General features: G+C 44.9%; 1 protein-coding gene across 8 annotated transcripts in view; it reads left to right on the top strand.

The window, feature by feature from the left end:
- The window catches only part of LOC135393968 (uncharacterized), a 256551-nt gene that overhangs the window by 52114 nt on the left and 177885 nt on the right, over positions 1–26552 (top strand). For 3 of the 8 annotated variants that reach the window (XM_064624366.1, XM_064624360.1, XM_064624361.1), the window contains exon 1: positions 13784–14119. The exons of the other annotated variants lie outside the window; for them this stretch is intronic. The gene's annotated coding sequence lies outside the window, so the exon portion shown is untranslated. Of the gene's footprint in view, positions 1–13783; positions 14120–26552 lie in introns of those variants that run through there. 8 annotated transcript variants of the gene reach the window in all.

The raw sequence follows: 26552 nt of genomic DNA, 5'->3' as shown, positions 1-26552 counted from the left end.
GATCGGCGTGGAACACCATCGCCGTAGCAGGACGCACGCGTCTAGTCGGCGTAGTCGACACCACCCAAACGGAGGGGGGGGGGGGGGCGTGTGTCCTGGGCCAACTTCACAGGAAGCTGTGCCGACATCTGTCTGAAACCCAGGGAAAACACCCAGACAACAAAGCCGGTGGCCGGATTCGAACCCGAGAGAGCCAAGCCAAGCAAAGCAAAGCCAAGCCAAGCAAAGCCATTTACCATCACATATTTCCGTTCCGTTGTTTCAATGCAAAAAGCAAAATAGAAAGTGTCAAAGTGTCAAACGATAAAATGCACAAAATGCTGGCTTAAATATGACGTTAATTCTGCAAGTTCTATATTTTACCGCGGTCTACAGATTTTTGCGGAAATCTCCAAACTTTTTAATAAGTGGTTCTCCATACTTCTCCTCTGACGGGAGTGGCAACACTGATGCCCCAGGCGGACTTTGACATCGCGACGGCTATGATAGTTTCTCATGGTATCCTCTCCTGATAATTCTCCTGACTTGTCGAAAACGGGAGGAGGCATGCATCTTGGACACGCATAATGTGTCCAAGCTCGGCGCCTCCTCTCATTTCCAACAAATCAGTATGCAGAATGATACCATTCGGTGTGGTGGTTGGGTAGCCGTGTTTTGTGGCGCAGTTTTCTTTTGAGAGTGCGTAGTGAAAGGACTGCAAGAAAAAAAAAAGCGACGGTTGAGCAAATATAAAGCAACATTTAAATGTGACGAAAGCGGCTTGACATGCACATGCTTGACGCTCACCTATGCTACATCATCCTTTGGTGAGCAGCACAGCGCTCATTACTGCGTCTCCGCTATATTACGTCATGTCTCTCCGAAAGGAATGCACCTCGTCTTTGCTGCTCTCCTGTCTATGGGAATTCGAGCTTTGTTAGGATAATGAACGCGTCAGCTGCATGTGCAGCTCATCAGAGTTTTAGTCCCGCCATGCTACACGAGATTATGGGACGCGATATATTTTATTTCTCCCGTCTTATAACATGCCCGGTATTCCCATTACACTCTCGAAGCATTACTTCACCGCAAAGCACGCGCCACGCCAACCATTGGCACGAATGGTCGAAGAAAAAGGGAGAGAGAGAAAGAAGGGGGGGCTTTTTATGACACTTATTATTATAGATTCGAATTGTCACAAAAAGGCGTACCCCTCCCCCCTCTCTCTCCGAATCACAAGCGATAATCCCATCATTCGGGGCAATGGTTGGCGCACAGCATGCTGTGCGGTGAAGTTCTGTTCTAAGAGTGTAAGCACAGTGCCTTCGATAACACCAACCAACCATCCTTTGATTTGATAACATAATAAATTCGACGACTATACTTTTTGCAACGCTTCATTTCATATTTTCTGTAATTTTCTCTGGCCCACGACGATCGTGCGACGTCGGTATATAGACTTATTTTGGTGGGCTCATGATTCAGCTGCATACTCGTACTTGCCCCTTTAACAAGAGCCGCTTCGTCCGTAGTGCGAAACACGGCATCAAGAAACAAAAACGTGCGGAAAGGTCCAACACCGCATATCTTCTGGGTGTACGAATAATGTCCTAAGGTATTCGTACGTCCGATGAATATCCTCGAAATATCCAATATCGGACGTACGAATCCGTTAGGACATGATTCGTACATCCAGAGGATATTCGGTGTCGTTGGCACTCTAAAAACAGAGCTTCACCGCATAACACCCTGTGGGCCAACCATTGCCACGAATGATAGGGTTATCGCTTCCGATTCGAAGAGAGAAGGGGGCGTACGCCTTTTTGTGGCAATGTGGGTATATGGTAATTGCCACAAAAAAGGCGTACGCTTCCCTTTCTCCTCGAATCAAAAGTGATAACCCCCATTCGCGACAATGATTGGCGCACTACGTGCTATGCGGTAAAGTTCTGTTTTTAGAGTGCACTCTTAAAAATGAACTTCACCGCATAGCACGCTCCTGGCCAATCATCATCTCGAATGATATTGTTACCTGCCCTGATTTGTTGAAAACGGGAGGCGTACGCCTTTTTTGTGACAATTATGAACAGCATAAGTGTCACAAAAAGGCGTACGCCTCCCGTTTTCAACAAATCAGGGCAGATAACGATATCATTCGAAATGATGGTTGGCTAGAATTGTGCTATGCGGTGAAGTTCATTTTTAAGCGTGTGTAGTACCGTCGCATGAAAGTCCTTGGGTTGTTAGATAGTTTTCGTGCCAGTGGAACTAGAAACGATACAGCAATGGTGAAAGTTGCGGGCAGCTCTGCAGCATATACCATACATATAACTAAAAGGAAGGCCTTGACACATGACCACTCACTTTTATTGTTGTCTTCCACTCACTGCACAATATATGGACATAGGCATGGCGAGATGCATGAGACACAGACTTTTTCTATATCTGACAATTTTTTGTGCCATTTTCTTTCGGTCGTCTTGAAAATATTTCTCTACGATTTGTCTATCTTCCACAACGGTGTCACTCACCTTGTCAGCGGTCCTGACAAATCTTTGCCTCTGGCGTGAAGGTGGCTTCACATCTCGCACGCGAAATTTGATAATTTTTGCGTGTGTGCAGGGGGAGATTTAGCAAGTGTAAATTTCTGTTCAGTTGCAAACTCGTACAAATTCATTCAGGAGCAAAAAAAAAAAAAAAATATATATATGTAAGCACTGTTTGCGGGTGCCCTCTGACACAACCTTACAAGGGTTCTTCGACACATTTTGCGGTAAATTGCATACATGCATATTGTCCGCATGCATTGCTGTAGCACATACGGACAGCACCATCGAGCACGCGTGTGTCATGCGAGTCCATCTGCCTGATAATGTTCACTTTCCTTTCTCTCTCTCTCTTTCTTTGTCTCTCCTCTCCCTCTTTCTCTCTCTCGCTCTTCGCATGCGTGTCACATAATCCGTTTTGAAGGAGCCAAAATCCCTCCGACTATAGGTTGGGAACCTTTCACCCTTTTCCTTTTTTTTCCACTGGGTACGCCGATTAACGACGCATCAATGCAATCACTTTTTCGCCTGGCAACAATTTTACACGGTTCGTTATCTCTCTGCTAACGCCCCGCATTCTCGTACCGAGCGCGGATGCACTCCACGAATTACAAAGCAAATCCTCGCAGTAAACAAACGCGAGCGAGCGAACGCTACAAAATAAATAGACGAACAAACACTGAGCTTTTATATCTTCGAGCTTATAACTAACAGTCTCCCTGATGCAATGAGCTCATGGACATTGCTTGAGTCAGTGAATGGATTCATGCATTCATGCACACCAGAGGAGTGCGGCATGCGGCGCGGTTGATTATAATGAACCAGGACGCAGTTTGTGATTGGCCAGTGCCTGGCAGGCGCCGCTCCGTTCATTTGACCGTTTCGGCGAGGCTTACATCTAGATAATTTGATGACGCCGCTTCGCCGAACCGAGTACAGAGAATCCCAGATCACGTGGGAAAACTGGGCCAGCTATCGCTGTGGAATTATAATGTGCCGCTGCACTTGGGACTGCATCACGGAGAGGCAGTTCGCGATGTGATCAACCCTTTGAGGTATCTATGTCGAGGTTGATTAGAGTTGCAGTGGTAGCACTTATTGGGTGTGATTGTGTGTGATGGTCTCTTCGTTCTATGTTGTATTTTTAGAGCCTTTGAAGCATTGCAGGGCACACCAACGTCTACAGCCGTCTAGGTCCATCCCTATAACAGTTGTGGAGAAAGAGAGAATAGACGAACAGTTTCGGGATCAGATCAGGATCGAAAGTTGGCACCATAAAGCATTCTGGGGACGGAATGCCCGAATAAGCAGCCGGTTTTCTCTCTGTGTGTCCTGTTTGTGTGTGCGCTCTATAGGAAAAAATGGTAGAATTTTCTATCCATCTCGGTAGAGCTGCATTGCAACCACATTTCTGCTCAAACCAATTTTGCCTTTTGGGTATAACTGCAAAGTAGAAACAAACTGCAGAGTAGAAACTGTCGTTCTACAAGCTTGGGTAGGAAATTCTACCCTTCTTTTTCTTTTTTTTTCTTTATTTTTCTTAGAGAAAACGTGAGAGAGAGGAGCAAGGGAAAGAGGAGAAGGCACGCGTGGATTGGTCCGAAATGATAGAAGTATACTGTCGTTCTACCAGCTTGGGTAGAAAATTCTACATTTTTTTTCTCGTAGAGTGATAGTTATCAGGGTTGTTAAGTTTCCGACTATAAATATCTAGGTACCTGTATATAGGTATACCTTTCGTGTATATTGAATAAAATATCAGATACATTTTCATACGCGTATTTGTATCTGTATATAACTCAGTTACCTCTGTCAGTAGCTTGTACCCTTTTTGTCGAGGGCTTTTTTTTAGAAGGTACACGAGCGATTCGACACAATTATGACTAATATGACGTGCAAGCCAAACCATCATAAGCAACTTGGATAGGGAAGGGGCAGAGTGAGTGTTCATGGGTAAATAATGGGGCATGCACCGTCTATCCTATGTACTGTGAACAAAAACAGTTTTATGATTTATTACTGCGACCTGCCTTGAATCTTTAAAAAAAAAATATTATTCATTTATGACTAAGAAATGCCTTGTTCAACGTATCGGATGAACCGAGAAGATGCGCTTTATGATACAGTTTACTCTATGAGATGACGGAGGAAAGTAATTGTAAAAGTATCGATACTTCTTTTCGGGGTACCTGTAACTGTATCGGTGTATTTCTTCTATATGGCCTATATGTAACTAACTCGGACACTTTTTGAACCCATTAGTATCTGTAACTGTAACTCGGGAACTTTGTAAAAGGAACTTTAACATCCCTGTTAGTTATCACGCATACCTTCAAAATCTACTAACAATATGTGATGTCGAAGTTGAAGCATTGGTTGGGTATTCCTGGCACAGTTGTAGAGAACAAAAAGGGAAATTCGGAAATTTAACACCATGTTCAACCACTGTTCAACCACTGTTCAACCACTGTTCAACCACTGCTCAACCACTGTTCAACCACTGCTCAACCACTGCTCAACCACTGCTCAACCACTGCTCAACCACTGCTCAACCACTGCTCAACCACTGCTCAACCACTGCTCAACCACTGTTCATCCACGTCCTTTCTCATAAAAGGCAGTGGTTCAACACAGAGACAAAACGCTGTTGTAGTGAGTTTATCCATTTAACGTAGATCCCACGTACGTTCAAATGATCTCCATTCAAACGAAATAAACGTGGTGAGTGCACAAAACTCCAACGAACCTATTAGCACAGTTCACTACCTTGCTATTGATACTAACCCTGACAGTTTGTCTCATTTTGCTACAATGCTGACGCTGGGAAGCAGCTCATGGCCTAAGATGTAGCTCTTTGAGAAAATGATAAGCCTAATTGCACACTCGAAGTCAGATTGTAGATACAAGTATGGAGTAATACAATGAATCCATCCGCAATACCTTCGTTAGCATAAGCACTGTCCGCCTTCATAAAGACATCCTTCAGCAAAGACGTCGAGTGAAACCTGAATAAATTAATACTAATAAGGTCATCCAGCTTCCAACTATTAATATGAAGTGTTCACAAGCAGTTGCAGCGTTCTTCTTTCCTTTTGATCACATTGCTGTTCGTGTGTATATAAAAAAAGAAAAATGCATGAAAAAAAAACTAGCTATAGAGCACATATGTGGTGGGATTCGCGAGTACCAAATCCGAGACTAATTAAAATAAAAGCGCTTATGTTGCAAATATTTCTAAAGGATTAGGTCTGGAACTTTCCGATGAACGACCTTTTGTTACGCAAGGAGTGCTTATGCAGCAATATAATTATGCTTCTGGCGAGATCTCGGGAGGCTACTCGACAAAAAGTTACAAGAGATTTAGGCGTACTTGTCGAATCCCGTATGTGGTACGGAGAGCCTTTTTCGTAGTTTTCTTCGATTTCAACGTTTGCAAAAGGTCGCTCAATGATAAAATCAAGCGCAGAGAGAAAGAGAGAGCGAGCTGAAAACGAGACAGACAGAAAAGGTTCACATGTATCGAGCATTAAACGTTGTGCGATTTATATGAGCATGCTGTTTGTGAGAAAAATTGACTTACGTCTAGAACAAAATAAAATCTAATAGGTGCCACTTAGTAAATACGGAAAGCTGACCGCGATATATACGCGAGTAACAGAAAAAATACGCACGGAATTACGCACATATAAACTCATACATAAAATGTCAGACTGGGCCTCTTGGTACTGCGTATGTATTAAAAGTGCCAAAATAAGGACAGAGGACGCTATCTGTGTGTTGTCGTAAACTCATACAAATATATTTCCTAAATCTGTAACAATACAAAACACGATTCTTGGCTCCACATAGCTCACCCAACGAAGGCAGCGAGCTCATATATACCTTACCGATACCTGCACGGCTGACAGTTCACGATGCCAAACACTCTTTGGCCAAAATAGAAAAAGAAACTTGAAACAACAACAGCAACAACACATCGCGCGTGTTTCTGTTTTCCAATTCATCTTCCTGATTTTTTATTTTCTTTTTCTTTTTTCTGTATCTCTCTCTGTTTTCCCAACAAACGGAGCGTATACGCAGCAACCAAAATGCGAGGCACAGCGCGAAGCAGCCAATCCGAAATGAAAAACGCGTCCAATGTATCCGCCGATGTCCATCCACCGTGAAACACCCAGGGCCGCCGCTGGGAAAGCCTCCGTCTTCCGCGTTCCGAAGAAGCACCGTAATTTCGCGAACGTTCGAACTCTATCCTCTTCATCGAAACAAAGGAAACGAGTCAACTGATCGGAGCTGTCGGCTGCAAAAAGAACCGGAGAATTAAAAAGAGAAGAAAAGGGAAGACGGATAAGTGTGGTGTAGGAGGTTGTGCGCAATTTCGACTAGGCTAGTTCTGGATACTGCCTGGCTTTGCGATGGCTTTGAAAAACAGCAGACGCGAAATGGGGTACTCGGAGACTGCGATGTCTCCCAATCAAGGTGCAAGTAGCAGATCTGGAGAGGATATGTGTTGTGCACATTCGCTATTTTCTCTCTTTATGTGTAGGTTGCAACTGTATACCTGTATCGTGTCTAGCTTTTCTGGCAGCAACCGATGTTTGGTCATTGGCTATAAATTTCCTGTCACTTTCAAGCATCGAAAGCCGATTGTCCTGACATCTCTGTACGCTCACGTACGGCCGCTTGGGCACGTGACATGAACACATATTTGTTTATTTTTATGTTACGTTATTTTGCGTTAATTTATTACGTTATTTATTTGTTACTTTTAAATTATTTACGCTATTTTATTACGTTCTTTATTTTTATCTTACTGTTCCTACTTTTTTATTCTTATCTGACGTATTGCCTTTGCTAATACTTGAACAACCTGAAAAACCAAGCACTCTTTGCGTACGCATTGTGCTTGTCGATTGGCAAGCCTATCGTCATGGGGACAAGTACATGGCATGCTCATTAAATTCTATTCCTCACCGTTCCGCACCTAGTCACAGGGGGTGAATATCTTCCCTCTCACGCGTGTTACGTAAAGCCCGCTATATCAATCGTACGCCTTACGACGTTACTGTAGCGACTTACAAATACAAGTAAATTTATTACTTGTACAGTAAAACCTCCAAAGTCGGACACCTCCCTACCTCGGACAACTCCCCATGTCGGACAAGATTTCATTGCACAGGCAGGCTCCCATTGAAACTACATGGGGACAAAATTCTCTATGTCGGACACCTCCCTATCCTGGAAGTAGGACAGGGTTTTCCCTGCTAAGTCGGACAAAACCCTGGCCAAATTACCTCAATCTCGGCCCATCTTTGCACCAAAGACTCAAAATGAGTCAGTGGCCTTGACTTTCGCCCCTCTTTTCCCCTATACTGGTCTCAGCATATTGTTGCTTTAGTTTTTCGAGTCCAAAAACAAGTGCTGTCAGTCCACATTGTAATTCTTTGTGTGAGCACTTGTCTTCGGTTTGTCTAGAGCCTTTGAACGCGCACTGCACCAAAGCAATGAAAAGCGGGCTGACGCTCCAGAGACATGTCCTCGCTGCTCGAAAAGCTCCAGAGGTAATGCCATTGAGTGGAATCTGAACGGAATTGAATCTACCAAAATCAGTAATAATTATCAGTGAAGAATGGGTAGAGGTACCACTACCACCAGGTACCACGAAGGACCATAAATTGAAGAAGGGGGACATTTCTGGCAACACAGCTGTGATCTTTTCCATTTTTTGTTTCCCTCATATTCTGTAACTCGGACACCTCTATAAGTGGGACACGCTTCGGCTGCACCGCGGGTGTCCAACATAGGAAGGTTTCACTGTATTTGTAAGTACCCACGTTACGGTGATGCCGTAAAAAAATAAAACTATTGGATGAGACCCAACGTGCAGGCCAATTGGTGAAACATGACGAAAGGTAACTCCAGACGGAGGAAACACAGTTGTCGTGGTTTTCTATGTATTTCCTCTGTCTCGGTGTTACTTTTCGTCACGTTATAACAATCTTTCATCTTGAGTAGTCTTCATTCACTAAATACATGCACAGTATCTGTGCCCTGCACGAAAGTATATGTCCTGGCATACTTTAGGAACATCAAGGTCTTGTGGAAGGCTCTAGGGGAGAAAAAGGACAAACAACCTTCTCTCCACTGTAAGACGAGGTTACAAAATTATTGCAAATTATTGTTTGCTTGCCGAAACCGAGAGGTCGTGTTGATAGACATGACGTAACCCTCCATACCTGCAGTGAGACTACGAAGATCACCATGCGCTTCCAGAACATACCTCTGTGCTTCACGCAGGTGACACAGCAGTTTCACACATTTCGCTCCCACATACATGCGTTTTGCAGGCATGCATGTTCCTCACAAACCGATACGAAAGCAACCCCCACAGAACTGCACCAAAATCATCATTATTTATTTATTTAGTCAATACTGCTGTCTGTCTGTTGACAGTCGCCGCAGGAATGGGGTAACAGTCGGCACACTGTGCACAAACGACAGCATGGAGCAAGTGTAATCCTATAGAAGACACTGTACTAAAGCCATATCTCACAACAGTGCTAACATATAACATGCAGTGTTGTGTTAAAATGCTTACGTGCCAACAAGGATACACAGTAATCCCGCGTACAACACTCAAACAGACATTTGAAGGTCCGACAAAGTGTTTCAGAGGTTAGAGCATTGGTAACACTTTGAGGCAATACATTCCACTGATTCATAGTACGAGGAAAAAAAGCAGTATTTAAATACATTTGTCCTATACTGTGGAATGTTTAATGTACAACTATGACTCCAACGAACCGTCCTATTTTCATTGTAAGAGATGTGTGGAGTTATCAATACGAAGTTTACCATTAATGATTTGGTACAAGTACTTAAGATGGTGGTGTTTACGACAGCATTCGAGAGTGACCACATCAGCGAGCAGCGATGCTTTTAGCCATTACGATGATGATGCTTCAAGCGACATAATCTGCAATATGCAACCCTACCGGGGTGGCGCTATGTGGCGCGTCGCCGCTCCAACGTGTTGCTCGCCACCTAGGGGACCTCAGCAACCTCAGTAGAAGCACTCAATGAATCATAGTGACAGTAGCCAGCAATATGTTTCGCGGTGTCTCGAAACGATGAGGAACTTCCTTTCGCATGCGACAGAGTTTCCCGGCTTACAGAACTCAAACAGCAACTAGCACTGCCCAGTCGGTGATTTCCGGCGCACGTCAAAAGAACCCCCAGGTGGTCCAAATTATCCGCATTCCTATACCATGCGACACGTGCAGCATGTCGCCACACTGCGCAAGCAAACCTTACGTGTAACGTCACACTACCATTACCAGTTCCGCAGTGCTAGAATACTGCGATGAAAATTTAATTACGAGAAGGCAAAGAGAAAAAGGATACTGTCCCAGGAGCGGCGTGAACGAAAACAACGAAGAAAGCGGGAGACGACACAAAATCAAAATCAGGTCATCAAAATACAGGTTGATTCATCAGCAATCCTTCTTTTCTTCACCTTTCCCTCCCTGTTTAAAAAAATAATGAACGAATATAATGAATATAATAATATAATCTAATATAATATAACGAATATATTCGTTCCTGTAGAGGGAATATTATTTCATTCATTAGTTCATTCATTATTCATTCATTCATTATTATAATAATGAATGAATGAATAATGAATGAACTAATCAATGAAATAATATTCCCTCTTCTTTTATTCGCTATCTTGAGGACGACGCGAGCGCCTCTACAGGTATGCCATTATCATCGACATTAACGCCGCTCTGAAAAGACGAAGGTTCTTGGCGCGTTCCGACGTCTGCAATCACACTGCGAGCCACCGCAACCTTGTGTTCCCTGAGTCGGCGATATGTCTCTCTACACCGGCTATGTCCGGTCGTCGAGCGGAATACTGAAGATGTTCCAGATCATAGTCGGGCTGGCCATCGTCATAACACTTCTGAAATTCCACTACAACAAGCAAGATATGTCCTTTACGTTCGGCATGAATGTCGTCTTCTTGGCGCTGTCTGCCTCCACCTGTCTACTTGTCTCGTCAATCCTGTTCATATGTGCTCTCGTTGATGGTCCAGTCCTCGGTGAGAGTGTCACCTACCGCCTCTTCAACGTGGTTGCCCTGGGCACCTACCTCTTGAGCACCATTTGCCATCTGGCATCCGAGTTCCACGAAGGCGTCAACTGGAACTACAGTCTTTTGATGGCTGTGCTGTGCTGTGGTAACACACTCGCCTACAGTGGGAATGTGATTATAGCCTACAAGGGTTTCTTCGAGTGATCCTGAAATTGTCGTGCTAAATGTATTAACTGACCCGTTGTGAGAGGAACCCCTTCATGTCATGCTGTGTTCCTTTTCTGCTGTTTTCAGTAGTGCCTACTTGTCAGTGTGTACAGTATTCTTTTCACAGTGGTGTAAATAAAAATGTAGACTGTGTCATTCAAGTAGCAGAGCATCCTGTTCGAGTTACTAGGATAACACACCGCCCAGCCTTTGTTTATTTATTTCATTTTCATAAACTCGAACAAGCACAAGGACTGTACCCTAAACGCAGCAAACATTTGACGGTGCAGCACTTCGCTTGTCACCTCATACTGATACACTTCTGGCCAAGAGTAGTTTTATTTGTTTTTGTTTGCTTCATGTTGAAACAAAATATCGTTCCTTTAATAGATAAATAAACACGTAATGGATTGCACAAAAGCGTATTCCTGTGGCGCATACTCCTCAGCACGACACTCGTGCACTGCAAAGAAATCTACCAGTTCCCAATCAAAAAACCCGCAAAATATACTTCTTTCCTGCTCACAGCACAACCTTGCATGGTCTCCGGTCCCTTTCTACCTCGGAGCAACCGAAATCTCACATCTCTCATTTGAGGTCCTCGCAGACTGAGACCATATGCTTGCAAAGTGAATTCTTAATATCGCCATACCAATGCGCCTTCTTTCTTTGAGGTTGCTCACGTGGTATCCTTTATATAACATCTTACATGTACAGAAGGGTAGTGGCCCTATAAACATTTGGAATGCTGCTTTATTTGTATTACAGTTCTGCAGATTCTCTGTGTGGTCATAAAAGGCCTTTCATGCGCAGTCCTCCGTCGAATTTGTTTTTTTGGCGATTGTTTCCGGAGGTCCTCTCTCTCCCTGTTCGGATGCCGGCTTGCGAGCTTGAAAGCAATTTCTGGTTGCGGCTTCCCTCGCTTTGTTTTCGTAGGCTTCAAACGATCGATGTCTCATTTCGGGTGCAGAATGGTGCCGGCAGCAGAACGTCTGCACAGAATTCCGAGAAATACTGTTTACGTCAGTGGCGGTACTTCTGAAATTCGGCAGAATCTTTATGTTAAGCATGCCTACTTTGATCTGTTACACTAGCAAACACTTTCGTTTATTTGACGAAGTTACTCGACAGGAGGAACTTGTTACCACACCCTTAAAAAACGGGTGTACTTTAACTCCTTCTCCTTGCCAGATATATCAATCCCTTATGAAGAGTACAATTACTTTCAAAAAGGACCCTTTAACTTCCCACTGGAAAGTAATTGTACACTCCAAAGGGAGTGATATATGTGGCGAGGGTGCACTACCCAAAATGGAGTCACTGTACACCCTTTTTTTTAAGGGTGCAGTTAAGTTGCTGCGCAAAAAAAATGGAACTAAGTTATTCACGAAGTTACGGGTAATGAAAATGAACTTGAAGATTTGGAAAAGTAACGAGTTATTTCAGGTTACTTGCTACCAGTAACACACACTCGTTCTAACTAACTAGTTATTGACCCTTTTGTAATTAATTCAGATATTTATCTCACACTAGGCGGTGTAAGACGTTTTATAATAGTTTTGATAAGCGAAAACTATAAGAATATCTGACATGACGAGACATGCCTACCTTTATGTGCTTCTTTAAGAATGGATTTGATGATTTTGCTCTCGTAATAAGGTTCTTGAACTGAGCACGAAGCAGGCGTTGAAAGTCAAGTTCCATGAGTTGTCCTCTACGCACATGTCGTAGAACAGCGCTAAGTTTTAATCATGTTACAGACTGTCCTCTGTCATCATAAATACACTGCTGGTCGCTATAGAGCCTCTTAATGTACGACCAAAACAGAATATGTAACATTCACCGCGTAACAACAAGGGACTCAAACGCGCCGTGCGCGTACGACCGGCGTTCACGTGGCTGTTGTTTCCCTGGGGAGCGATGTTTGTAGACGAGAATAGAACAAAAGGAACTTGGAACTTTCCCCGAGTTACTTTGACAAAGTTACTTAAAAAAGGAACGAGTTCCTCAAGAACTTACTGGAGCTCAAAAGCAAAGAGTTAAGTTAAAAGTTACAAAAAAAAATAGCTTAGTTACAGTAGCGAGTTACTCTCAACACTGGTACTATGTGTACCTGTTGCAATCGCGGCTGTCACGTGTTTTCTCACACGCGAGTGTCGTACATTTGAGATATTCGTCGAAGAATATCAGCCCTACTGCCTGCTAAGCGATAGCGTGACACTGTTGTTAATTCAAGGGTACCTGAGCAGTGTTCATAGCCGCATTCTTCAGAGCTTGTAAAGTCTGCTTCACCGCACTTATTGGCTTATTGAAAGGAAACCAGGTTTACAGGAGTTCTCCTTCTTTTTTTTCTCTCTCTTCAAAGTTGCCAGTTCTTTGAAGACGTTGAGTACTGACGAGTGAAAGATTCTTACAGTTCTCGTACAATTGTGTAGTCCTGTAGTACAGTGTCTTGTCAGCAGCGGTCACTTACATGCGAAGGAGTGTAGCAAGAGCAAGCTGGTATCTGTTCGTCGGAGCGTGATGAACTGTGAGGTCGTTGTCTCTCCTATTATCATGCTCAAGGCTGACAGACACAGCAGATATGTGTGGTACAACACATTTTTGTTACTTCTCGCACTACCTGCTCCCCCCTCTCCCCCCCCCTCATCCCGTCGTCATTTATGCAGTTGTTGTTGTTGTTGTTGCTCCCCCATCCCCAATGAAGGGAAGGAAAATACAACTTACACATCTTTCACATAAAGTGCAACTACAAGGCTCACGGGCAACACATTAAAAGCCGCCCCAACCGTCTTTCAGACGAACAGCACAACGAAAATTTGTTTCCAGGCCGTACTGCTCCACAGTGGCTCTTCTGTCTGGCAACAATCGCGCTCCTCATGCGGCGCCGAGACGAGCCAATTCAATCCAACCAATGTCACGTGATCCCTGCTGCTGCTGCTCCCCTGGCGAGCGCGTTGGGGTCGTCCTTCGTCGGAGCGGCGGTCTCCTCGGTTTCCTCACCATTTGCAAAGCGACTGCATTGCCTGCGGACGCTTTGGGAAGGCGGCTAGCTTTTGCGAACGGCCTTGTTGGTTTCTGTTTGGGTTTCTGCTCGAGCAACTGTGCGTCGCTTCGTGCGTGGATGTGTCTGCTCTGAGTGTCGTCTGCTACGCCTCCGACGCTACTTTGCGTGAAGTGCTTGTTGTGAGTGACGTTTGTTTGACACCGGAGAAAGTGTTGCACCGTGATTCGGATTTGACTGATGCATTCGATGCTGTGAGGCCGTTCAACAACGTGAGGTCATTGTTAGGTAAGCGATACAGTATTATTTTTACTCCCGAGGAGCCTAATGCGTTTCCGTGTCGATCCTGTGTTTACGGAGCGCTTTCTGTCGGGATAAACTTGGAACCCCGGGGAGGATTTATGTTAGTTTATGCTGAAGAAACGCAGACGTAGCTCAATGGAGGCCCCCTGTCTTCATGCATGCTCCCTGAACAGACCTTGTATTTCTTCTGTGTCTATGTTTGCCGGCCGGTGTTAGCAATCCGGTTCTATTTGCCGCAATTCCTTGCGTCATCTTCAGACTCGTGCCAAGCCCAACATCTAATATTATAACGCGAACCAATATTAACCGGAAAGGATTAAGGTAGTACACAAGTACATCGGATTGCAATCTCTATAACGCAGCCCTGCATAAAGGCCCTCGACCCGGTAATCCGTTTATCCGCCTACCGCTGCGTGCTCATCACTCCGAACCTGGACGAAAACACTTAACTGCGGCGCAATGAGCATCTTGTTAAGCAAGGGCAGAAGTCAGCGTTGTTCACCTTGGGATTTGGTTAGTTAACGTTGTGCACTGCCGCGGTTCCGCTTTCGGAAAGGTACTGTTCGAGATAATTGCTCACAAATGTTATTATAATCCAACCTTGTGTGGATGGCACACATGAACGGGTTTGCACTGAGAGCATTTTCACCTTCAACATACACCTTCTGCTTGTTTGTTCATACGTAATTTTGCTGCCAGGTGGTAAGAGAATCAGGTATACCTCTTACCAAATTACAGTGTTGTCATTTTGTTAAGCACGACCTCGTCAACAAAGTACCCGGATGTCGCATTGGGTCGTCAAATCGCGCACCAAGACCGAATCGCAAACTCTACTCGTCACAGAAATGCAGAATTTTTGCTCTGGCGCTTGTCCATGTTGGCAACGCCACGTGAGGGCAACGTCTGCGCCAACGCTGTCAGGAAAGCGCTGCAAATATGGGCGTGACACAGGCGATGATGTCTCCTCTTCGTAGGCATGCGGATAACACCATCTTCTCTGTCAAATCCCAAGCAGCACAATGTACTGAAAGTCGAGTGCAATAGGGGTGGACGGTATGTATCTTATAGCAATGTTCTTTAGTGTCACGAGTCTGTTCAAGGCCTTCCACCTACCCGTCCACCCCTATTGCACTCGACTTTCAGTACATTGTGCTGCTTGGGATGATTCTTTGTTGTTGTTTCTTTTTTTGTTTGTTTTGTTTTGGTTTTGGTTTTCACGAAGACTGTATCGCGCCGCACGGCTTATCGCAACCTACGCGAAGGTAATTCGACATTCTGCTGCTTAGCAACACAAAAAGAAAAAAAATGACAATAATGAAAGAAATGGAATCGTCAGGGCTCACACAAAAGGGCCATATGCGATTCTCCCTTTCTCCGTTTGTGGCTGGACCGCAACTTCCTACGTTGAATAGCCGTGCGTATATATACCTGCATTGAAGAGGACTCCTTCACAGCGTGACTCATTGTTTAACTTCCCGCCGCTGCGGCCTCCACTTTGGAAAAAAAAAAGCTGCGTGTCATAATGTGTGCCCGTACCCGTTATGTCATCCGATGCACCTCTCGGCGGCGACCTTCGGCTGACGGCAGGATCAAAATGCTGGCGTCCAACGTGTCCGTTCCAACAATGCGTTTCCGCGGCGCTCCCGTGTTCTCTGGAGCACTTTCCGAGCCACAAAAGAAACTGATGGCGGGCATCAGCTTTCCAACTTCCGTCCTTTTGGTTACTAAAGGGGGGTGAAGGGTTGTCAGGTCGTCTTGCGTTACATACGGTTCCTGTCCCGATGCTCTATGGCTTCAAGCTAATATGTACCGTTTCGAACATTTCCCTTTCTTTGATTCCGTGTAAGCAGTGTGAAGCAACCATGAGCGGTGCACGGACGTGGATATATGGAGAGAGGGTAGCAGGACAGATTGGGGGAGAGGGAGGACTATAGTGCGCGTCTAGGGCAGACTTCAAGGGAAAGTCAGCCGGAAGACTCAGGGAAGATCTCAGAGAGGGCACAAACCCTCCACCTTCCCGTTTATAGAGTGTGGCATCGAAGCTACCGGCCACGAGCAGGAACGTGCTGGAAACCACTCAGCCACACTGTTATGATGAAATAATGTTGCTGAAACATCTGGATATGCGCACACAGAAAGTTCCACCCATTTGGCAAAGGTGTAGTTTCTGAACTACCGCGGTTTGCTTCTGGTCATGCTTGATACACCGCAAATAATTGCCACAAAAAAAAAAAAAGAAGAAAAGGACGGCGTCTGTTTGTTTCATGCTGTTCATTCTTCCTTCCTTTTTTGTTCCCTTCGATCCGTGCCCTTTCATTACCCATCACCTAGAGTCACTAAATAAGCTTATTTAGTGACTCTACCATCACCCAACAGCACACCGCGATGCTCACCCACATAGTCATGCGTCCTCCGAAACTTCGGAATGGAACATTCCTCTTGGGGTAGCAGATTTTTCTACCCTGGAAGAATTTGTCCCACATTCTTTTCCTTTCAAGTCGCTGACACACGGCTCAAAAGCGTCCCTCGCGGAAGCGACCGTTGGAAAATTCTTGCCTGTCACTCGACTTTTGCTATACTTACGATACTTGCCCTAAAAGCTCGCAGACGCCTCAGTTGCTCTTGCGTAGTCCTTGTTTCTCAGGGTGTCGCTGGTGCTGCTCGAGCGTGACTCAAGGGATTGCGCGGCCCTTCAGGCAACGAGCAAACGTATCTCCCCCACACTCTTTTTCCGTCTTTCCTTTGACGAAACGACGGGAAATTTTCGTTCTCCCTTTGCTTGTAAAAGCGACGGTTACGCTCCGTGTTGTTGTTCAGCGACCCACAAAACGCGAAGAGACCATAAGGACGACTTCGCTGCTACAAGCAGGGCGGCGTGTGATTGAGTTTCATGCACCTTTTCTTCCTGACGGGAAAACAGCACCCTCTAGCTGGACGTGACAAAATGGCGTAGATGCAGGCCGGCTGGTGGATGTAATCCATAATGTAAAAGCCTGAGTCTGAGCACACAAAGAACATGCACAGGGAATCTCTAGCGACATTTGTTCTCTTACGCGTATCGGCTTTTTCTACCTTTTTGAATCCATAACCATGACATTTACTCCCCGGCCCTTCAAACTTCGCATAAACTTCCATGCATTTACTCCTAAAAGGGAGTACGAGTTGCAGCACAATGCATTCCCCAGAATGGACTACAACTGCACCCTTTGTTTTTGGTTTAGGGTGTAGCCTGCATACTCTCTTTATGACGTTGTCTCTGTGAGTGAAGTCACGTTCACTGTGTTGCACCTTGCGATGGTCGCAGTGGACCGCATTGGATTGGTGCGCTGGACCAATCACTGCATACGAGAGAGTAAAGAACACCATAAAAACCGCAGCGATACAGAAAATATATGTACGTGTTATTCAGGACATAGGCGAATGGTTGATGATATCTACGATGCACAGTACTGCGGGTGTGTCTAGGGGTGTTTACTAGGGGTGTGCCAACCGAATCCTCGCATCCACGATTCCTAGGCAGGGATTCGAGATTCGGGAATCCGAATCCCAGTGCCCAAAACGGTGAATCGAATCTTTCGAATCCACCAACGACGTTTGCTCGTTTCTTTTTCGAATTGGCGCCTCCGGAGTCCGCCGAAAGCCTCATTGACCGACGGGTGCTTTCTTGTTTGTTTGTTTACACTGCTCTCGACTGAAAGATTTCAGGCGCAGGAACTGTTATATTACTTACGTTTAAAAGTAATATGGTTTTGCTTTTGATTGTTGCTTTAGCTTTATGGAAATAATTCGGACTAGAGAATTTATCTATTTCTTGTAGTCTATGAACAATACGTTAAATAAATTAAGAACTATATGGGTATACTTTCTCCCGAAACTGAACTATTATTTAATTGTTTTAGTTAAACAAATGTATCAAATTCTGCTTCAAACCACTCTCCAGTAGAAGTTTTTTTTTATCTCTATTTTTTCTCTTTTTAAAGAAAGGATTCGAAAGATTCGAGAATCGTAAGATTCGTGGATTCGCAGAACCTTCCTTGGTTTGGATCCGGATTCGGATCTGGATTCGGATTCGTAAAATTATGGATTTGTCTCATCTCTGGAATACAGTGCCCCGTTGATTATGCAATACGGCGTGACGGATGTGCTATACGCAGTGTTAGAAAAAAAGAAACTAAACCGAAGGCGAACGATGTCAAAAATATTCGCACCTTAGTGCGCTCGCACGTATGCGGTTAAAAACCATGGTGCGGTTTACTACACGTCTCCTATTTGATGAGACACTATATAAATAGCGAACCCTTTGCGCGCGCCTGAACGCTTTCACTGCTGTGTAGTTCCTCCAATCTTGCAAACAGCGAGGTTACTTTTCCCGCAAAGCACACTTTAATGTACATTATTCGGGAAAGGTAACTCCGAGAAGATCATACAATGCGTATCTTTCGAGGTCTTACTGTTGCGTATAGTGTATATTTCTTTTCCGTTTTTCGTCTTCAACGCTTTCCGGTCACACACATTTCCCGGCAGAAGGAACAACATTGGTCACGCTCTAAATTTAAAACGACTTCGCGCGTTGACGTAGCTTTCTGTGTGTATTGGGTGTCGTGTATATACAACGCGGGGATACACTACGGTTGTTTTGCGCTTATATGACGACGGTGCTCAGCGTTGAGCTGTGCAGCAAAACCAAACATAACAGCGTAGCGGCCATGGCGGGCTGTGAGGCCGGTTTCCGGTGTTGAAGTGTTGTTACTAAACCGTTCAAAAGAACACGGCACATTCGATGTACCGCGAAACACGGAAGACCGTATAGGTTCTTTCTTCGGTGGGTACCGAAAGATTACGTAAGAATAAAAGGTGGAGGGTGTATATGAGCAAAGAAACGGAGAAATCTTCATAACAATCACTGTCGTTTTATGTGCGTATGTTTTGTATAATAATGACAAGGCATTTGCCTCATTGTGCATCTCCTACACCGTTATGCAATCGCTACTTTTTAACATTTACTTGGACCCCTGCATTTAGACCTCCCCCAATGGGCAAATTGTTGTGGCAATGTATCTGGTCGACAAAAATACGAAAAGTACTAGAAAGTGTACGTTTGCCCACCTCCGACGGAGTACCGGATATGAATAGATTTCAGTTCCTACTCAGTTCCCCATGGTGTAATCAGCTCAGAATACCCTGCTCCCTCACGCTTACAACTTCGATATCTACGAGTCTTTCGGGGAATCACCAGTATTTTCCGTATCACTCGTGATCAGTGATCACCAGTGACCAGTTTCCGTGATCACCAATATCACTCGTATATCACCAGTATTTTCTCCTTTTAATGCAACTCCACTTTCCGGCTATCTTAATCAGCAGGAATCTCGCCCCCCCCCCCTCTCTCTTTGTCAAAATTGCTTCGTCCATGGCCAAATCCATCCCACTAACGCTCTGCCAGCTCTTCTGATCTTTTGGGACACCGTAGGACTTCGACCGTTAGTGTGAAGGGGACTCATTATTTCATTTCCCACATTCCCACCAGTAATGGGGTATTGAGTATCGGGCCTGGCTATGAAACTCTCAAATCATCATCATAAAATAAAGTTGTTGTCGTTGTTGTTGTTTGTTTTAATGCGAAAGCTCGCAGAATTATTGTCGATTTCGGTGACATATCACACACGAAGCAAATAAGGAGAAAACTGTTGAGTAGTTAGAGCTTATATAGTCCACTAGATTGCAAATCTCCCACCCCAATTTGAGTCCCATCACCCTAAATTTTACTCCTCAGCACCGCAAACATTCCCGGACAACACCGAATATCCTCTGGATGTAGGAATAATGTCCTAAGGAATTCGTTCGTCCGATGGATATCCTCAGAATATCCATCGGACGTACGAATCCGTTAGGACATTATTCGTGCATCCAGGGGATATTCGGTGTTGTTGGGGGTTCTCTATACTTCGCACAACTTATATTCATTTAGTCCTGAAAGCGGGGATATATTTATTAAGAAAAAAAAGAGAAAAGGTTAGCCAGGCAAAGAGCCGGATTGCTATTCCACACCGAACAAAAAGAAAAAGGAACAAAAAAAGAAAAAAAAGAAAGGGATTAATCGTTGTGGCATGCATCTATCCCCAAAAAGACCGACATTCATCATCTTTCTTCTTCTTCTTCTTCTTCTTAAGGTGTACATCCTGTAACTCCCACTTTACACCTAGAACCACTCAGGTGTGCATGGGTCCTTCCCTTCTCACACTTGAGGAGATGGAGATACGTGCACCTGTCTTCTCTGTCTAGAAAGTATTTAAATATGCCGGTATGCACACCCTAAAGAGGGTCCGGTCATGTTACGTCTCGTCTCGGGACCAATTTGCAACGGGAGATGCGATAAAGATAGAAGCCGGCCGGCCAAGAGCTCTTTGAAACGTGAGCCGAATCTCGTGTAAAACCTCTCGGACGTTCCCAGAAACGGTTTCGCGTCAATGGATGGATATCACTCGGCAGGACCCAGAACTGGTTACTCGTTAGTACGCTGTTATAGCAGTGTTATTTGCTTCTTCTCATTTGTCTCTTTCTTTTCTTCTCGCCGTAAGCACGTACTGCTGAGGTCGTCGTTGCGTCTCGCGATATTATTTTTATGTGGCTGGAGATTGTCTATGCGAGATGGTGAGACATCACCTTCTCATTGAGAGATGTTTGTATGCGTCGAGCGATGGGGGTTAAAGCATTCTTGAATTCGGAACGGTGCTAAATTCTGAAGGTCAAGCAGGTGACTTCTGCGGTGTCCTGCTTGGTCTGCATCTGCGTAATTATGTAGTTGGGCTGAGCGCCATCTTTATTTTTTTATTATTTTTATTTCACCACACGGGCGTGGGGGCACGGACAAAACGCTGAGTGAAGACAGCTTGACAGCTGTCGGGCCAATTACTTTGGAAAGGTTAGCAATGTGCTAGCAAAGGTCGATCCCCGGCAAAGAAAAGAAAAAAATGTGATGCTTCCAATAATTTTATATTGAATATTCATCTCGTATAATTGCCCAGTTTACGGATTGGTACCATCTCGTGTAATATATTTTGCCCTTTAATCTGTTTGCAAACTGCTGCCGATCTTATTCACGAAATCTTCTGGATAGCTTTACAGGCTCAACCGTCACTTGACGGGGTAACGCGATATATGACCACATGGCCCCGGCCCCGTAAAACTGTCACATTGTAACGCGCTTGGAATGCCCATAAATGCTGCCAGTTTTTACCGACTATTTCTGATTATTTTATTTTATTTTTGTGGAAACATTCTTTCGCTATTTCCGCGCACCTGACCGTCCAACTCATCTCCCATCGAAGTACGTCACTGAATCATGCACGATTCCAAGCTCTCCAGTTCCACTGTATCCGTAAGAGTGTTGCCACGGCGACAAAGCAACCTGCAATTACCGAGTCGTGAGCTGACTTTTTTCTCTATGTCTCTCTTTTTTTTTATTGTTACTATTCTTCGCCGCCGTCGCCGGAACAATTCCAATGAGTCAGTGTCGCCGGTGCGTGCCTGTGTCCCGCGTGCGGTCGTCCGGAAAGGGCCGCCTCTTAATGCACGTGGCCACGCACTCTACACTGCATGCCGTATTGCACCTGTCAAGGAAGATTACTCTTGAACCGAGGTTTGTCGTGCGAAGTAGGTTACGGGTGATGTTAACTCGGCTACGCGAAGGACGCGAGAAATGGTGTGCAGTGGTCACGGAATGCTCGAATACTGATTTGCGCGCACAACTGATTTTTTTGCGCACCTTAGGCAATGGGGGTAGGGAGGGGGGGGGGGTATTGGATGTCGAGTTAAACAAAATGGTTGTGCATGAGTGTGAGAGCGAAATTTATGCCCGTCGGGGGGGGGGGGGTCTATTGACTTTCACAGGACAAGTCAGCCAGAAGGGATGGCTTGCTATTCCTTATTAAATAATTCCTTGGTGCGTATCGGCGGTAAAAGCCTTACCAGCCGCCTTCTCAGAAAGCATCGTGTGATTGAAGTAAGGTTAGGTTAGCCTCGATTGAAGGTTAACGACTCTATGCGCGGGAATGAGAGTTAGTGACTCAGAGCAATGTTTATGATGCAGGAGAGAAACTGATGTTCTGAGGCTGGAACAAACATAGAAGGGACAGATACAGAACAGAGCCCTGGACCGGTAATCCAGAAGATGTGGGTTCGATCCCTACAGCTGGCTAACCTTTTCAGTGACTTTCATCTTTCATCATCTTTCATTTTATGAATCAGGGCTGCAGTCCGCCGTCAGTGCTGACCTCTACTCGTCAAGGACTTGTGACTGATTTATGCCCAGAATAGCGGGGGGGGGGGGGATATATATTTATTGAAAGGAAAGGCAGGCGAGGGCTGCTTTTGTATGCTTTTGCATAACATCCGTGCGTGATATCATATTCAATTTCTTCTTCTTTCTTTTTTTCTGACTCGTCTCACCGTGCAAACCAAAGTGAATATACCGTGTCCGCAAATAAAGGTGTTCAAAAATAAGTTGAGACTTAAGCAGTCAGACATACACTCTGAAGAAAAAATGCGCAGATGGGGATGTAACTCTAGCTTATAGGCCCCTGGATTGCAATATTGCAATTACTCCCCCGTTTTAATCTCCTAACCCAGAAATTTGCTCCCTAACACTTGAAACACCCACTAAATTTAGCATAGACTTTCATACATTCATTTCTTCTCGTTCTTTCCCGTTGACAGTACTGATGTACAACAACAACAACAAAAAAAAAAAAGTAATGATGTTGTAGTGGGATGTTTCGCCGCTGCGGCGGCACCCCTTGTCATTGGTTGAGGGGGAGAAGATGCTGAATGATGATGACTGACGTACGGAGTATGTTGAGCCATCCAGAAATCGCATGGCTTCATTGCTGCATTGACATCCGCAACGTCAGGCACGAATGAAAATCGCAACTTGCTTGGCTTAGAAAACATGAATGAACGGAACGGGACACAGAAACGGAATAAACGGAGAAACGGGATGTCGAGATCGACACTTCCAGTCCTGCCGTTCTCTAATACACACGTCCGACTTCCTCCATTCTATACAGCACACTGTCCTTGGCACAGTAAACGATATTCAATTATCCGGGGAGCTAGCTATTTTTCGTTTCTCTATCTTTCTCAACCGCGTGTTCCTCTCGGTCGCTTACAAGTGAGCCGGAAATAACGCAGACACCAGCCACCACATGTGCCGATATTTCGAAAGTGTGCCAAACCAACAGTCTTCCTTGCTTACTCGGTCGAACCCTTGCGGTTTCACTTCCTGCTGTCGAGCTGCATCATATAGCTCGCGGGAATTCGAAGTCGAACGACCTCACATAGGCAGATACCGGCGCTCCTTTTTATCGGCGCTTTTATTTCTTTTTGTTTGCGCTATATTAGTGTGCGCCACGGAGGCGCGAGCGAAGAAAGCTGTCATGCGCTTGCCGCGGGAGAAGTCACCGTGTGTAATTGCACGGGTAGCGCCCATGTCAATACTCTTAAAAACAAACTTCACCGCATAGCACGCTCCTAGCCAACCATCATCTCGAATGATATCGTTATCTGCCCGTATTTGTTGAAAACGGGAGACGTACGCCTTTTTGTGACACTTATGCTGTTCATAATTGTCACAAAAAAGGCGCACGCCTCCCGTTTTCAACAAATCAGGGCAGGTAACGATATAATTGGAGATTATCGTTGGCTAAGAGCCTGCTATGTGGTGAAGTTCACATCTACACTCTTAAAAATGAACTTCACCACATAGCAGGCTCCTAGCCAACCATCATCCCGAGTGACATCGTTCTCTCCCCTGATTTGTTGAAAACGGGAGGCGTCCGCCTTTTTGTGACAATTAACATTTCTACATAAGTGTCACAAAAAGGCGTACGCCTCCCGTTTTCAACAAATCCGGGGAGAGAACGATGTCACTCGGGATGATGGTTGGCTAGAAGCGTGCTATGTGGTGAAGTTCATTTTTAAGAGTGTAAGATTGTACTACACCCACCCTCTTGGTATTATCCGCGAAATGTATTGTATACAACCATATGAGTGCGGAGGTCTCGAGCGATCCGTTCTTTGTGAGCGTCCACTACTAATTCACACAGCAGACCCGTGACTTTTTTCCTTCTATGAATCAAATAACAATAAATAAAAGTAAAAACAGACCAAAAATTCGTGCCATCATATATGTATATATAACTCCCCATTAATCGTCTCACAAATAAAGTTGTTTTGTTTACTTCGATACATTTTTGGCCGTCTTCCCTATACAACAAATACCCTATCGTGCCAGTTCTGAGCTCGAAACCCTTGAAATCTACTTCCTGGAGAGTATTTTGAAAGCGGAAATGTTATAAAGTCTTTCGAAAATTGTTTAAATGACTCATTTATCAAAATGACTTCCACACGACCAAGCCAAGACGAAATTGGAAGTCGGTCATAAGTACTTTACATGTCATTTGTGATGTTTCATTACATAACTGGTCGACTGATTGAACTGATTGTCGAGAAATTCGTACTTCACAGCGCGACTAATCGTTTCACTCCTTTTGCTTACACAGTACTAAATTTGCAGCGAATACTTTACTGCAAAATACTTTACTGCATCCGTACGCTGCCTTATACTACGTAAAACACGGTATTACATATCAGTCCTGCTCCGAAGCGTGCTTTCTTCGCGATGCGAATGATAACAGTAGACGTAATGCCTCGTAAGAAATAGAAATCCAGGTTGAGCATCGCTGAGCCTTCTGCTTCCATGCATTTCTTGCTGCTGCGCGGATATTCCTCGTCTCCTAATGAACATCGTTTCGCTACGCTATGGGATTCAAAAGAAATTCCAGCGAATGTATCTTCTTTCTCATGAAGGCATATGGGAAAGTATGTTGGAGCGTAGAGCCTGCGTAAGGCCAGGATCCTCTCGAAATTGCTGGCTTTTGTGCCCTTCGGCGAATCTGATGCCGACCAGAGAAAGGTGTACCCACCCTTTATTTTCCTCCCTTCGTGTTGTCTGCTTTTATTTGTATATGGGTTGCGCGTAGAATGTTACATAGTGGAGACAACAACAATAAATGATGACGATGAGATGAGGTGTTTCACCGCGGTGGTGCAGTACCCTACCATAGTGGAGAAAGCGAGAGTCTGGCCATTGTTGCCAGTTGTTACAGGCGTAAATATGTAACTTCGGTGTACGGGACCCGTCATGTAGCAGGGCGGATCATGTAGATTACCGCGTATGATGCGCCTGTGTACCTTACAGGGTATGGTCGCCGTTGGCGACGACGATTTACCAAGGTGACGTTTCTGCGTGATACGGGCCTCCTGGACTCCCTGTGTGAGCCTAGTTTCTTTTTCCTTTTTTTCTTGTTTTTATTTATGTCCTTATTTATTGGTCTTTTCGTTATTCCTTTTTTCTTTCTTGTTTTTTTTTCTTTATTCTCTTTTGTTTTTGTTTAGGGAATAGCAAGCCGGCGTGCTGCATGGCTGACCTTTCCCCTTTCTTTTCCTTTTTTTCTGACAATAAATTCCCCCCCCCCAAAAAAAAAGGTGAAGACTCTGATGGATGCTTCGCGACAAGCACAGTGCGGTGAAAACGCGAGCGTATGTAAGCGGACGGGGAGCTCAACACTCAAGGTTAAACATAAAATAACGATACACATGAAAGTAAAGTAAACATGCAAGCATATTGGTGTACACTTGGCCCTATTGCAACATATTCTTGAGTTTGGAGAACAGACAGGGTGGACAGAATACGAAAACAGCACACGAAAAGACTCGAACCACCAATAAAACTTTAATGTATACGAGGTATAAATATTAGACGCAGAGAAAACAAGGAAGGGGAAAGGGGAGAACAGCAGAGTTGCGTTCCCCTTTCCCCTTCATTGCCTCTTTGCTTTTTTATAATTCTACCTAGTGGATTTGCTGGTTTGAGTTTTGCCTGCCCTACTCGTTGCCGCGTTCTGTGCCTCTCCCCCAAACTCTCGGTTATGTTGTCGACGTCTCAAGCTCTTTTTTCTTTTGTCCTATTCCGCACGCCGTAACGGGGTATTTTACCTAACAATACTCGGCCGTTGTCCCAGACTCGGTCAGCGTTGCTGGCGTCACCCCTTCCGAATGCGTCGCAACTCGAGGTCTCTAGCCCGTGTCAAAGACATAAACGTCGTGGCGAGAAGTCTCGCCGTCGGCTCACTCAACTCAACCTCTTTCGCAACGCCTCCAGAGCCTTCCTCCCGGCGCAGCCTCCTGCCGCGAGCGCGTTCTTTTCTTTTCTTTTTTTTTTCTCTCGTCCGCGTGCGGTATTTTTATGCCTTTGCCTCCGTATCTTCGAACGTCAGCGCATTCACGGCAGCGTTCGGCGCGGAAATCCAAGTTCCCAAGCTTCGCTCGGCGCGCCAAAGCCGAGAAGTATTCCTCCTTT

Source organism: Ornithodoros turicata, chromosome 5 (genome assembly GCF_037126465.1).
Source record: "Ornithodoros turicata isolate Travis chromosome 5, ASM3712646v1, whole genome shotgun sequence".
NCBI classification, from domain to species: Eukaryota; Metazoa; Arthropoda; class Arachnida; order Ixodida; family Argasidae; genus Ornithodoros; species Ornithodoros turicata.
This window is presented reverse-complemented; position numbering and strand designations above follow the sequence as displayed.